The sequence below is a fragment of the Chlorocebus sabaeus genome, chromosome 15, assembly GCF_047675955.1.
Source record: "Chlorocebus sabaeus isolate Y175 chromosome 15, mChlSab1.0.hap1, whole genome shotgun sequence".
Taxonomy (NCBI): Eukaryota; Metazoa; Chordata; class Mammalia; order Primates; family Cercopithecidae; genus Chlorocebus; species Chlorocebus sabaeus.
In genome coordinates this window covers 1687622-1699804 of record NC_132918.1, presented here as the reverse complement: position 1 = coordinate 1699804, position 12183 = coordinate 1687622, and positions in this window count along the sequence as shown.

Here is a 12183-nt window from a genome sequence, read left to right as displayed (position 1 = left end):
CTCCAGCTTTGTTCTTTTGACTTAGGATTGTCTTGGAGATGCGGGCTCTTTTTTGGTTCCATATGAACTTTAAAGCAGTTTTTTCCAATTCTGTGAAGAAGCTCATTGGTAGCTTGATGGGGATGGCATTGAATCTATAAATAACCTTGGGCAGTATGGCCATTTTCACGATATTGATTCTTCCTATCCATGAGCATGGTATGTTCTTCCATTTGTTTGTGTCCTCTTTTATTTCACTGAGCAGTGGTTTGTAGTTCTCCTTGAAGAGGTCCATCAGAGTGAGCAGGCAACCTACAGAATGGGAGAAAATTTTTGCAATCTACTCATCTGACAAAGGGCTAATATCCAGAACCTACAAAGAACTCAAACAAATTTACAAGAAAAAAACAAACAACCCCATCCAAAAGTGGGCAAAGGATATGAACAGACATTTCTCAAAAGAAGACATTCATACAGCCAACAGACACATGAAAAAATGCTCATCATCACTGGCCATCAGAGAAATGCAAATCAAAACCACAATGAGATACCATCTCACACCAGTTAGAATGGCGATCATTAAAAAGTCAGGAAACAACAGGTGCTGGAGAGGATGTGGAGAAATAGGAACACTTTTACACTGTTGGTGGGATTGTAAACTAGTTCAACCATTATGGAAAACAGTATGGCGATTCCTCAAGGATCTAGAACTAGATGTACCATATGACCCAGCCATCCCATTACTGGGTATATACCCAAAGGATTATAAATTATGCTGCTATAAGGACACATGCACACGTATGTTTATTGCAGCACTATTCACAATAGCAAAGACTTGGAATCAACCCAAATGTCCATCAGTGACAGATTGGATTAAGAAAATGTGGCACATATACACCATGGAATACTATGCAGCCATAAAAAAGGATGAGTTTGTGTCCTTTGTAGGGACATGGATGCAGCTGGAAACCATCATTCTTAGCAAACTATCACAAGAACAGAAAACCAAACACCGCATGTTCTCACTCGTAGGTGGGAACTGAACAATGAGATCACTTGGACTCGGGAAGGGGAACATCACACACCGGGGCCTATCATGGGGAGGGGGGAGGGGGGAGGGGGGAGGGATTGCATTGGGAGTTATACCTGATGTAAATGACGAGTTGATGGGTGCAGCACACCAACATGGCACAAGTATACATATGTAGCAAACCTGCACGTTGTGCACATGTACCCTACAACTTGAAGTTTAATAATAATAAATAAATTTAAAAAAAAAAAAATTCATACACATAGACACCACACAGTATAAAAGAGTTATGAAAAAATACACACCAATGGGTTAAGAATGATTGTCTTTAGGTGAGATTGGCAGGCTTTTACTTTGTTTTATTTTGTTATTTGTCTGAATATTCATTCTCTACAGTGAGCATCTCTTTTGCAACAATGAAACATACACAAATTACTTGAAAATAAAACTATATCTGGGAGACTATAAATTGGTTAGCCAAAAGAGATGCCAAATTGTAGGTCTGCAAAGAGATTTGTTGGAGCAAAGAGCACTGATGAACCTGACACTTATGACAATGGTCCAGTGAGTAATTTCAAGCATTTAATTCCAGTGCTTCCTGGCTTAACAAACCTGCCACCATTACTAATGCTAATTAAATAGGTTTCTCTGAGGTTGCCCAACCTGTTTTCCTAAGCCAGGAAATGGACTCGACAAACTCAAAAGAATCAAAAGATACAAACTTAAGAGGAAGAAAAATCACTAATTAGTAAAGTCTGCTTCCTATTCAATCAGGAGTTTTACAGCTCACCAGATTACCTCTCATCCTTAAAGTCTGTCTGATCATAAGGTTACTGTTTAGTAACAGAATTAATGTAAGTGCTTACTTAGAGTTCAGGCTGCACAATCAGACCGATTGGCAGCTATCCATCGGCCAAACCACCAGTCCCTAAGATCATATCCCTTCACTCTATGTATATATGCAACTGAAGTGTGTATAATGAGATATTGCTATCCCTGAACTGAACTCTTAAGGCTGCCAAATCTCTGCTTTGCTTCAAAGTCCAAATTATTTTATATTTTATTTTAAATCAATTTTTTAATTCTAAACATTAAACCTCCATGAAGGTATAACTACTATCCTTTGAAGGCAACAAATTGGTATTTTAAAAAGTTGGCATTTGAAAAAGAATCTCCAGGAAATGTTTCTTCTAGAAGGTGACTGATTAGGAAAAAATGAAATTATCTCCAATTCCACATCTACTCTAACCACACCTTATCAGGAGAATATTTGGCTCCATATAATAGAAAACTCCGAAATAATAAGGCCTTAAACACGATACAAGTGTGCTTCTCTCTCCCAAAAAAGCAGCTCTGGTACAGCAGCTCCATGGGCATCAGGAATCCAGCTCCTGTCTTTCTCAGCACCCTCAAGGTTGCATCATGGTCCCAGATGACTACCAGGGAACCAGCTATCATGTCCACATTCCAAGTCAAAAATAGAAGAGGACAGAAAGACATATGCCCCCTCCCTTTTAACTATCCTTCCTAGAAGTTCCACCTAACGCTGGCCAGAAATTAATTATGTAGATATACCCACCCACTAAGGAGGCTGGGGAATGCATTATAAAGGAGTAAGAGGAGAGTAAATGTTGGAGAACTACCAGTTACCACACCCTCCATTGAGAATATACTCAGACTCTATAGCCACCTTGAGCTCTAAACTTGTACGCTTCAAATCTTAAGTCTGGCTGGATTTAAGCAAGAGGCAAACTTTTATTTGGGCTGGAGTCAGGGATGGGGTGGATGCATGGAGTTGGTTAAACATATTCATGTCCATACAAAGCCCTTTCTTCTTTTATGTGACGTTTCTCCTTTGTGTCCCCCACGCTCACTCACATTCCTCTCTCTCCCAGAGGAACCAAGTCTAATAAATACATATCCTTAAACATAGATGTACATCATATTTTTTGTGTTTCACTTAAATGGTATTGAGCACACACTGTTTTATTTTTCCAAGTTGTATTGATGTTGCTGTGTTTACATTTGGTTCATTGTTTCTGGCTACAGCATTAAATTCTACATTATGTTTTCAGCACATTTCACTTCTCCAGCCCCTCTGAAGGAGGCCTTTGCTGCTTTCGCTGCCTGCTGCCGTGAACACTCGCATGGCCCTTTATGGGCAGAGCCAGAATCTCATGGTATCTATCATATATATTACATCTGAAGGTGTTTGATTACATTCTCATTTTGCTGCTAAATTCTCTCTAAAACGACCACAGACTGGACACTCCCAGCAACAGTGTATATTCCCACATCCTTGCCCCAAATGGAATTATCTGACCTAAAATGTTAGAATTACTTATCTTTTCCTGATGAAATGGAACATTCTATCATTATGCACTGATCCTTTTTTATCTCTAGTAATACTTTCTTGTCTTAAAGTCTATTTTGATTATAATTTGCACAACATATCTTTTTCTGTCCTTTTATTATAATCTTTCTATATGCATGTGCTTTGCATGTGTCATTTGTAAACATCATACACTGAATGTTAAAAATCCATTCTAACACAATCTTTATCATTTTACTGGAACATTTATTTTATTTACGTTTATTGTTATTAAAGAAATAATTGGATTTATTTCTATCATCTTTTGTGTTTTCTTTTGTCCACCTTTTTATGTTTTTCTCTCCTTTCTTTTCTTTGTTTTCACATTCCATTCTTCCCCTCCATTATTCACTTTTCTTTTATTCTTTATGCAGATAACAGATACTTTAAAACTTTAAGCCTTACAATAGCCAGGCACAGTGGCTCATGCCTGTAATCCCAGCACTTTGAGAGGCGGAGGTGGGAGGATTGCTTGAGCCCAGGGGTTCAAGACCAGCCTGAGCAACACAGAAAGACCCCCATATCTACACAAATATTTTAGCTGGGTGTGGTGGTGCACACCCGTAGTTCCAGCTAGTTGGGAGGCTGAAGTGGGAGGACTGCTTGAGCCCAGGAGGTCAAGGCTGCGGTGAGCTGTGGTTGTACCACTGTACTCTATCTAGCCTAAGCAACAGTGAGACCCTGTCTCAAAAAAAAAAAAAAAAGACTTACAATATCTTACTTATTTAACATATCACAATCTAGAGATAGTCACTAGTTGCTATCTTTTAATGTATTTTAATTTTATATTTTAACCACATAAGTCATTGTTTTTACTCTTTTCTTTAATGAATGCTAGTCTAGATTTGCCCCTATATTTGCCACCTTCTTGGTTCTTAATTGCTTCTTGCATCTCAGATATTTTCTCCTGGGATCATTTTCCTTGTGCCTGGTACATCCTTTAGGATTTCCTTTAGTAAGAATCTGCTGATGGCAAATGTTTCCATTTTGTTTTATCTGAAGCTGTCTTTAATTGCCCATATTCTTGACTCTTCGCTGGTACAGAATTCTAGATCAGCAGTTACTTTCTCTCAGTCGATGAATATAACATTTCATTTTCCTCTGGTTCCTGTTGTTATTATAAAGAAGTCAGCAGTCAGCCCATTTGTCACTCCTTTAAAGGAGTCCTGTCTTTTCTCTTAGGTTTCCGTGAAGATTTTCTCTTTGTTTTTGTGTGCTGCAGTTTTCCTCTGAAGAGTTATATGGCATTTATTCTTACTTTTTCTGCTTGCAATTTGCTGTACATCTGTGGTTTGATATCTTTCATCAGTTCTCTTCGTATGTTTAAATATTATCTCTGCTCCATTCTCTTTCCTCTCGTTTTATCCTTGCCTCTGTCTACCACTCCTATTTCCATCCCATCATCCCTCTGTGCGGCATTCTGGACTATCTCTTCTAGCCTATTTTCGTATTCACTATCTTTTCAACTGTGTCAAATCTGCTTTGAGACTTGTTTATTAAGATTTGGGTTTCAATTATTATATTCTTATATCCAAAGGCTTTTCATTCTCCCTCAAATATGATGGGCACTTCTCTGTATTTTCTTGTTTATTGCATATAATTTCAAGTTTATTTCTTTAAACATAAAAATCATAGTTTCCATTTTGTTTCTGGTAACTGCAGTGAAGCTTTTATGGCTGTTTCTGCTTTCTAGGCTTTTTTCCCCTGACGAGCGTCACTCCTGGTGCTCAGTTTCCTTGTGCCACTAGTGGTTTGTTGGTTTGTTTATTGTTAGCTCCTTATTTTCCTTGGAAAATTACTTGTGGTGATTCTTTGAGGCCCACGATGAAATATGTTCCTATAGAGAGCCTTTGCTTTCACCTCTGCCAGGCACCAGTCTGGAGCCATACCTTGAGGTTTTATGGACCACCCAAATAACACAGATTTGAACAACACAGCCATGTGAAGGCCAGCTTGTGGTTGCCACTTCTCAGCAATAGTATTTCCATCACCATCCCTGTCGACTCCTGTGATCCGCTCTGCACCATGGCAACTTTCTTCAAAGCTTTCCTTGGTCCTCCAGGAGTACTAGTAGGAATAGTGTTTCTCCATGTGGTTGAATCTTATGTTGAGGTTGTAGCCCTTGGGTATCCTGCTTTATGGGTCCAGAACCCTTTGAGGCCATGAAAACCAAACTTCACTTTTTGTAAGGCTTGCCACATGCTCAGGACTGAAATGACTGCAGCCCTCCACTTATCTCTCTGCCTTGCAAACTTCATTCCAACTTTGGCTTGATAATTTCATACTTTTACTTGTCAGGCCTCTGAGCCCAAGCTAAGCCATCATATCCCCAGTAACCTGCACATATACATCCAGATGGCCTGAAGCAACTGAAGATCCACAGAAGTGAAAATAGCCTTAACTGATGACATTCCACCATTGTGATTTGTTTCTACCCCACCCTAACTGATCAATGTTCTTTCTAATCTCCCCCACCCTTAAGAAGTTTGTTTGTAATTCTCCCCACCCTTGAGAATGTACTTTGTGAGATCCACCCCCTGCCCCCAAAACATTGCTCTTAACTCCACCGCCTATCCCAAAACCTGTAAGAATTCATGATAATCCCATCGCCTTTGCTGACTCCTTTTTAGGACTCAGCCCACCTGCAACCAGGTGAAATAAACAACCATGTTGCTCACACAAAGCCTGTTTGGTGATCTCTTCACATGGACACATGAAACATTACTAACTTTTTGATGCATTTAAGAATATGTCATTTACAGTATTTTATTCTCCATTTTTAGTGTTTTGTTATGGTGGTGGTTGGGAGAATTAGTGTACTTTTCTTCCTGGATCAGAAGTCTAGATATCTGCTTTCCACGTATCTAGTCTCCTCATCTCTTTTTCTCTCTCTCTCTCTGTCTCTCTCTCTCTCTGTGTATAACATTTTTATTATAAAACTTTTCAAGTGTACAGAAAAGTTGAAAGATTCTACAACGAACCACCTATATATTTACCATCTAGATTCTACCATTAAATTTTTTCTATATTGGGTTTATCACATATTTCTATATTGGGTTTATCACATATTTATCACCTATTCAGGCCAGGTGCAGTGACTCACACCTGTAATCCCAGCACTTTGGGAGGCAGATCACCTGAGGCCCGGAGTTTGAGACTAGCCTGGCCAACATGGAGAAACCCCACCTCTACTAAAAATACAAAAATTAGCCGGGTGTGGTGGCGGGCGCCTGTAATCCCAGCTACTTGGGAGGCTGAGGCAGGAGAATTGCTTGAACCAGGAGGTGGAGGCTGCAGTGAGCTGAGATCACGTCATTGCACTCCAGCCTGGGTGACAGAGCAAGACTCCGTCTAAGATTTAAATATATATATATATATATATGTATATATGTATGTCTTTTTTTATATGTATGTATATGTGTGTGTATATATATACACATACACACACACACATATATATGTATGTATGTCTTTTTTTTTTAATCTATGGATAAAGAAATCTCCAGTTCCTGAAATTATTCTTCATGACAGTTTCCATATCCCGCAAAGAGAAGACATAAGTTGACATAAAAGAAGAAAATAGCTATCACCCTGTAATGAAAGCTCAACTTTCCCTCCTTGCCTTGAGCTGACAGTATAGAGCTAAATTCAGTAACTAATATCTTTATCCGTGTTTTATTGGCAGCCTTGATATCCCGTTGATTCATATCAAGGGTGTGGGCAACTCCTAGGTATTTTTTTAATCTGCTGCTATTTTTAAAAATCTTGAAATATATATATATAAAAATATATACACATATCTATCCATTCATCTCATTCTTATGGATTTTTAAGTAGGTTACAGATATGAGTACATTTTCACTTGAATGTCAGTTTTTGTATGTTTGAGTTGTTAGTTCAGTTATATTTTTCATTTCTGTAAGTTCTATTTGATCCCTTTATAATATCAACTTGAGCATTTTTTAAATAGTTTTGAGGTAGGAGGTGGGACTCAATTCTGCAGGCAGGGCTCAGACACAAGACCAAATTGAGGAGTAGCTAAAACAAGTCCAGGGTGGATGCAGTTTTCCATAAGACAGACCCACCAGTGTGCCACGTCCGTTTACCATCGCCATGACAAAACCCAGGAGTTACCATCCCTTTCCATGGCAATGACCTGATGACCCAGAAGTTACCACCCTCATCCTAGAAATTTCTGCATAAACCACCCCTTAATTTGCATATCATGAAAAGAGAGTATTAATATGAGTGCAGACCTGACTCTGAGCTGCTGCTCTGGGCACACTGCCTATGGGGTAGCCCTGCTCTGCAAGGAGCAGTACCTCTGCTGCTGCTATACACTGCTGTGAGATAATCCTTATGACCACCGCCACCCCTCCATGTCCCAGAACTTCACTTAAGGGACTCTAGGACACAGGGAATAATGCAGTTGCATATAATCATGATCAGGGCCAAGTAGGAGAGTTCAGGAATGTTTTCTTGGGTAATTCCAGCTAGAATACCGATGCTTGGGTATTGGTGATTATGGGCTGTCTGTGCTTTCATAACAGCAAGCGCTGGCCCATATCTAGAATCTGAACCTTGGAATTGTCACCTATTCTAGAGCTCACTCACTATGGAAATTTTTCTTCAGCATCCCTGAAATTGCCTTCTTCCAGCCTCTGCTCTAACGTTCCCTTAGATGGAGCATTCACCATACTTCCCCACCTCACTGGTCAGCACTACCTGAACCTCGGTGCCCCCTCCATCTCCCTAACCCTCTCAACCAACCACCTGTCCCAAGTCTATCCCTGCCTTTTTTTTTTAAATCAATGTCTGTTTCATCTCGATGACAGCATTCAAAGTATATAAAGTGAGCTGCTATATAACCAACAAGATTTATCTTCTCTGGATAAAGAAATCTCCAGTTCCTGAAATTATTCTTCACGACAGTTTCCATATCCTGCAAAGAGAAGACGTAAGTTGACATAAAAGAAGAAAACAGCTATCACCCTGTAATGAAAGCTCAACTTTCCCTTCTTGCTTTGAGCTGCCAGTATAGGCTAAATTCAGTAAGTAGTATCTGTATCCATGTTTTTTTTGGCAGCCTTGATATCCCGTTGATTCATATCAAGCATGTGGGCAACTCCTAGGTATTTTTTTTAATCTGCTGCTGTTTAAAAAAATCTTCTCATGCCACTTGTTTTAATTCTCAGCAATGTTTCAGGAAAGAACAGACAATATTATAACAAATGCTTGGGAATCTATCACCACCTTTTTGTGTTTGCTTCAAGTATTTTGTTGGGCTTTTTAAAGCTTTTTTTGAAAATAATTATAGACTCATAGGCAGCTGAAAAATGATACAAAGAAGTCCCATGTACCCTTCACCCAGCTTCCCCCAATGGTAATGGCTAGTGTAACTGTAATATAATATAAAAAAAGTGAAATTGATACACTCTACAGACTTCATTCAGATTTAACCAGTTTTTAAATACATGCACTCACCTGTGTGTGTGTGTACATACATGCATGTGGTCTACAGTTTTATGCAATTTGATCACATGTGTAGATTCCCAGAACCACTACCAGAATCAAGATTAATCATCACAAAGGTACTCCCTCATACCAACCCCTCCCCTGCCATCCCTACTCTTTGACAACCATTAATCTATTCTCCATCTCTATAATTTTGGGTATGGAGAATATTACATAAATAGGACTATACAGTATATAGTCTTTTTTCTTTTCATGTGTAGATTCTAGTCACGTGTATTTTTTTTCTTTTTTTGTTTTTCCTTTTTCTTTTTAAAATATTTATTTATTTATTTATTTATTTATTTATTTATTTATTTTTGAGAGTGCTCTGTTGCCCAGGCTGGAGTGCAGTGGCACGATCTGGGCTCACTGCAACCGCTGCCTCCCGGGTTCAAGTGATTCTCCTGCCTCAGCTTCCCAGGTCATTGGGTCTACAGGCATGTGCCACCATACCCAGATAAATTTTGTATTTTTTAGTAGAGATGGGGTTTTACTATATGTTGGCCAGGCTGGTCTCAAACTCCTGACCTCAGGTGATCCACCCACCTCAGCCTCCCAAAGTGCTGGGATTATAGGCGTGAGGCAACGCACTATTCACAGAAAGTGTCCTGTTTTTCTCTCTGCAGGCAGTTCCTAACTTATATTAACATATTTGCCTTTTGTACATGTATGGAAAGCCCTCTTCAGCCATGTGGGAAGAGTAGGAGGAGGGGGATTCCTAATGTCTGCCTCTGCTAGTGGGAAAGCAATTGTTGGCATCTTAAGTTGAAACTTTGAATTTATCTTCTCAGAGAAAATACATTTGGTAGGTAGTTTCCACAGTGGTAGCACTGGTGTTCTAGCACTATACTATAGACACATTATGGGTTCAATAAGCTTCTTAACTGGACCACTGCTATTCATTACATTGTTCTATGAGGAAATATATTCCAAAGCCCACATTGGAAAACATCCTGTTAGTTGGTATTTGTGAATACTGTGTTAAAACTGTGTGGCCAAATTTTGCTTTACAAAACATCATGTGGGCTTGGGGTAACTTTTCTCTGACCAGGGTCAGAGAAACAAAAATACTAGAATGTTTTAAATTGTGATAAAAATAGTATAACCCTCCTCCCTTTTACTGAGATAGGGTCTTGCTCTGTTGTCCAGGTTGGAGTGCAGCAGTATGATCACAGCTTACTGCAGCCTTGACCTCCTAGGCTCAGACAGACCCCACTCCTCAGCCTCCCAAATAGCTGGGACTATAGGAGCATGCCACCACACCCAGCTAATTTTTTTGATTTTTTTCTAGAGACAAGGTCTCACTATGTTGCCCAGGCTGGTCTCGAACTCCTGGGCTCAAGCAGTCCTCCTGCCTTGGCCTCCCAATGTGCTGGGATTACAGGCCTGAGCCACCATACCTGGCCATAAAACTTTTTGCTTTTTTCAGCCACCTTGTGATTCATCCAAGTTCCAGATTGTTGCATGTATTAAGAGTTTGCTCCTTCGTATTTCTATAGTATTCCATCATATGGAGGTACCACAGTTTATTTGACCACTCATCCACTGAAGGCCATTTGGGTTGTTTCCAGTTTGGGGCTACTTCACATAATGGTATTATATAATTAGCCTTTGATTCAGGTTTTGTGGTACACAAGTTTTCATTTCTCTATGATAAATGCCAAAAAATGTGATTGCTGAGTTGTATGGTAAGTATATACTTCATTTAATAAGAAACAGCCATATTATTTTCCAGTGACTATAACATATTACATTCCTACCAGCAATGTATAAAAGATCCAGTTTCTCAACAGCATAGATAACATGGTGAAACCCCATCTCCACAAAAAATACAAACATTAGCTGGACATGGTGGCACACACCTGTAGTCCCAGCTACTTGGGAGGCTGAGGTAGGAGGATCACTTGAGCCCAGAAGTCAAGGGTGCAGTGAGCTGAGATTGCGCCACTGCACTCCAGCCTGGGTGGCAAAGTGAGACCCTGTCTAAAAACAGACGAACAGGCCGGGCGCGGTGGCTCACGCCTGTAATCCCAGCACTTTGGGAGGCCGAGGCGGGCGGATCACAAGGTCAGGAGATCGAGACCATGGTGAAACCCCGTCTCTACTAAAAAATAGAAAAAAATTAGCCGGGCGCAGTGGCGGGCGCCTGTAGTCCCAGCTACTCGGGAGGCTGAGGCAGGAGAATGGCGTGAACCCGGGAGGCGGAGCTTGCAGTGAGCCGAGATTGCGCCACTGCACTCCAGCCTGGGCGACAGAGCGAGACTCCGTCTCAAAAAAAAAAAAAACAAAACAAACAAACAAAAAAAAACAAACGAACAAACAAAAAACAGCAAAAAAAAAAAAAAAAAATTCCATTTCTCTACATTCCATCAGTTTTTGTTATTGTTACTACCATTTATTTTACCTAATAGGTGTGATATCTTGTTGTTGGCTTTAATTTGCCTTTCCCTGATGGCTAATTATGCCAAATATCTTTTCATGTCCTTATTTGCCATTCATATAACCTCTTTAGAGAAATGTCTCTCGGCCGGGCGCTGTGGCTCACGCCTGTAATCCCAGCACTTTGGGAGGCCGAGACGGGCGGATCACGAGGTCAGGAGATCGAGACCATCCTGGTTAACACGGTGAAACCCCGTCTCTACTAAAAACACAAAAAACTAGCCGGGCGAGGTGGCGGGCGCCTGTAGTCCCCGCTACTCGGGAGGCTGAGGCAGGAGAATGGCGTGAACCCGGGAGGCGGAGCTTGCAGTGAGCTGAGATCCGGCCACTGCACTCCAGCCCGGGCGACAGAGCAAGACTCCGTCTCAAAAAAAAAAAAAAAAAAGAAATGTCTCTCCATGTCATTTGTTCATTTTCTAATTAGACTGTTTGATGTTTTACTGTAGAGTTTTGAGAGCTCTTTATATATTCTAGGTACTAGTCTTTGGTTGGATATGTGGTTTGGAAATATTTTCTCTTGGTCTATAACTTGTGTTTTCATTTATCAATTTATCAATGATTTAGGGATCATGTTTTTTGGGTCAGGTCTGAAAACTCTACTAATCAAAGATCATGAAGATTTCCTCCTACTTTTTTTTCTGAAAGTTTTATAGGTTTACATTTTATATTTACATCTGTGACCCATTTTAAGTTATTTTTGATAAAGTGTGAGGCTTATGGCAAGGTTTTTGTTTGCTTGCTTTTTAAATAAATTTCATTTCTGGAGCAATTTTAGGTTCACTGTAAAATTGAGCAGAAAGTAAAATTCTCAAATACCCCCTACCCGCAACACACACACACTTAGCCTCCC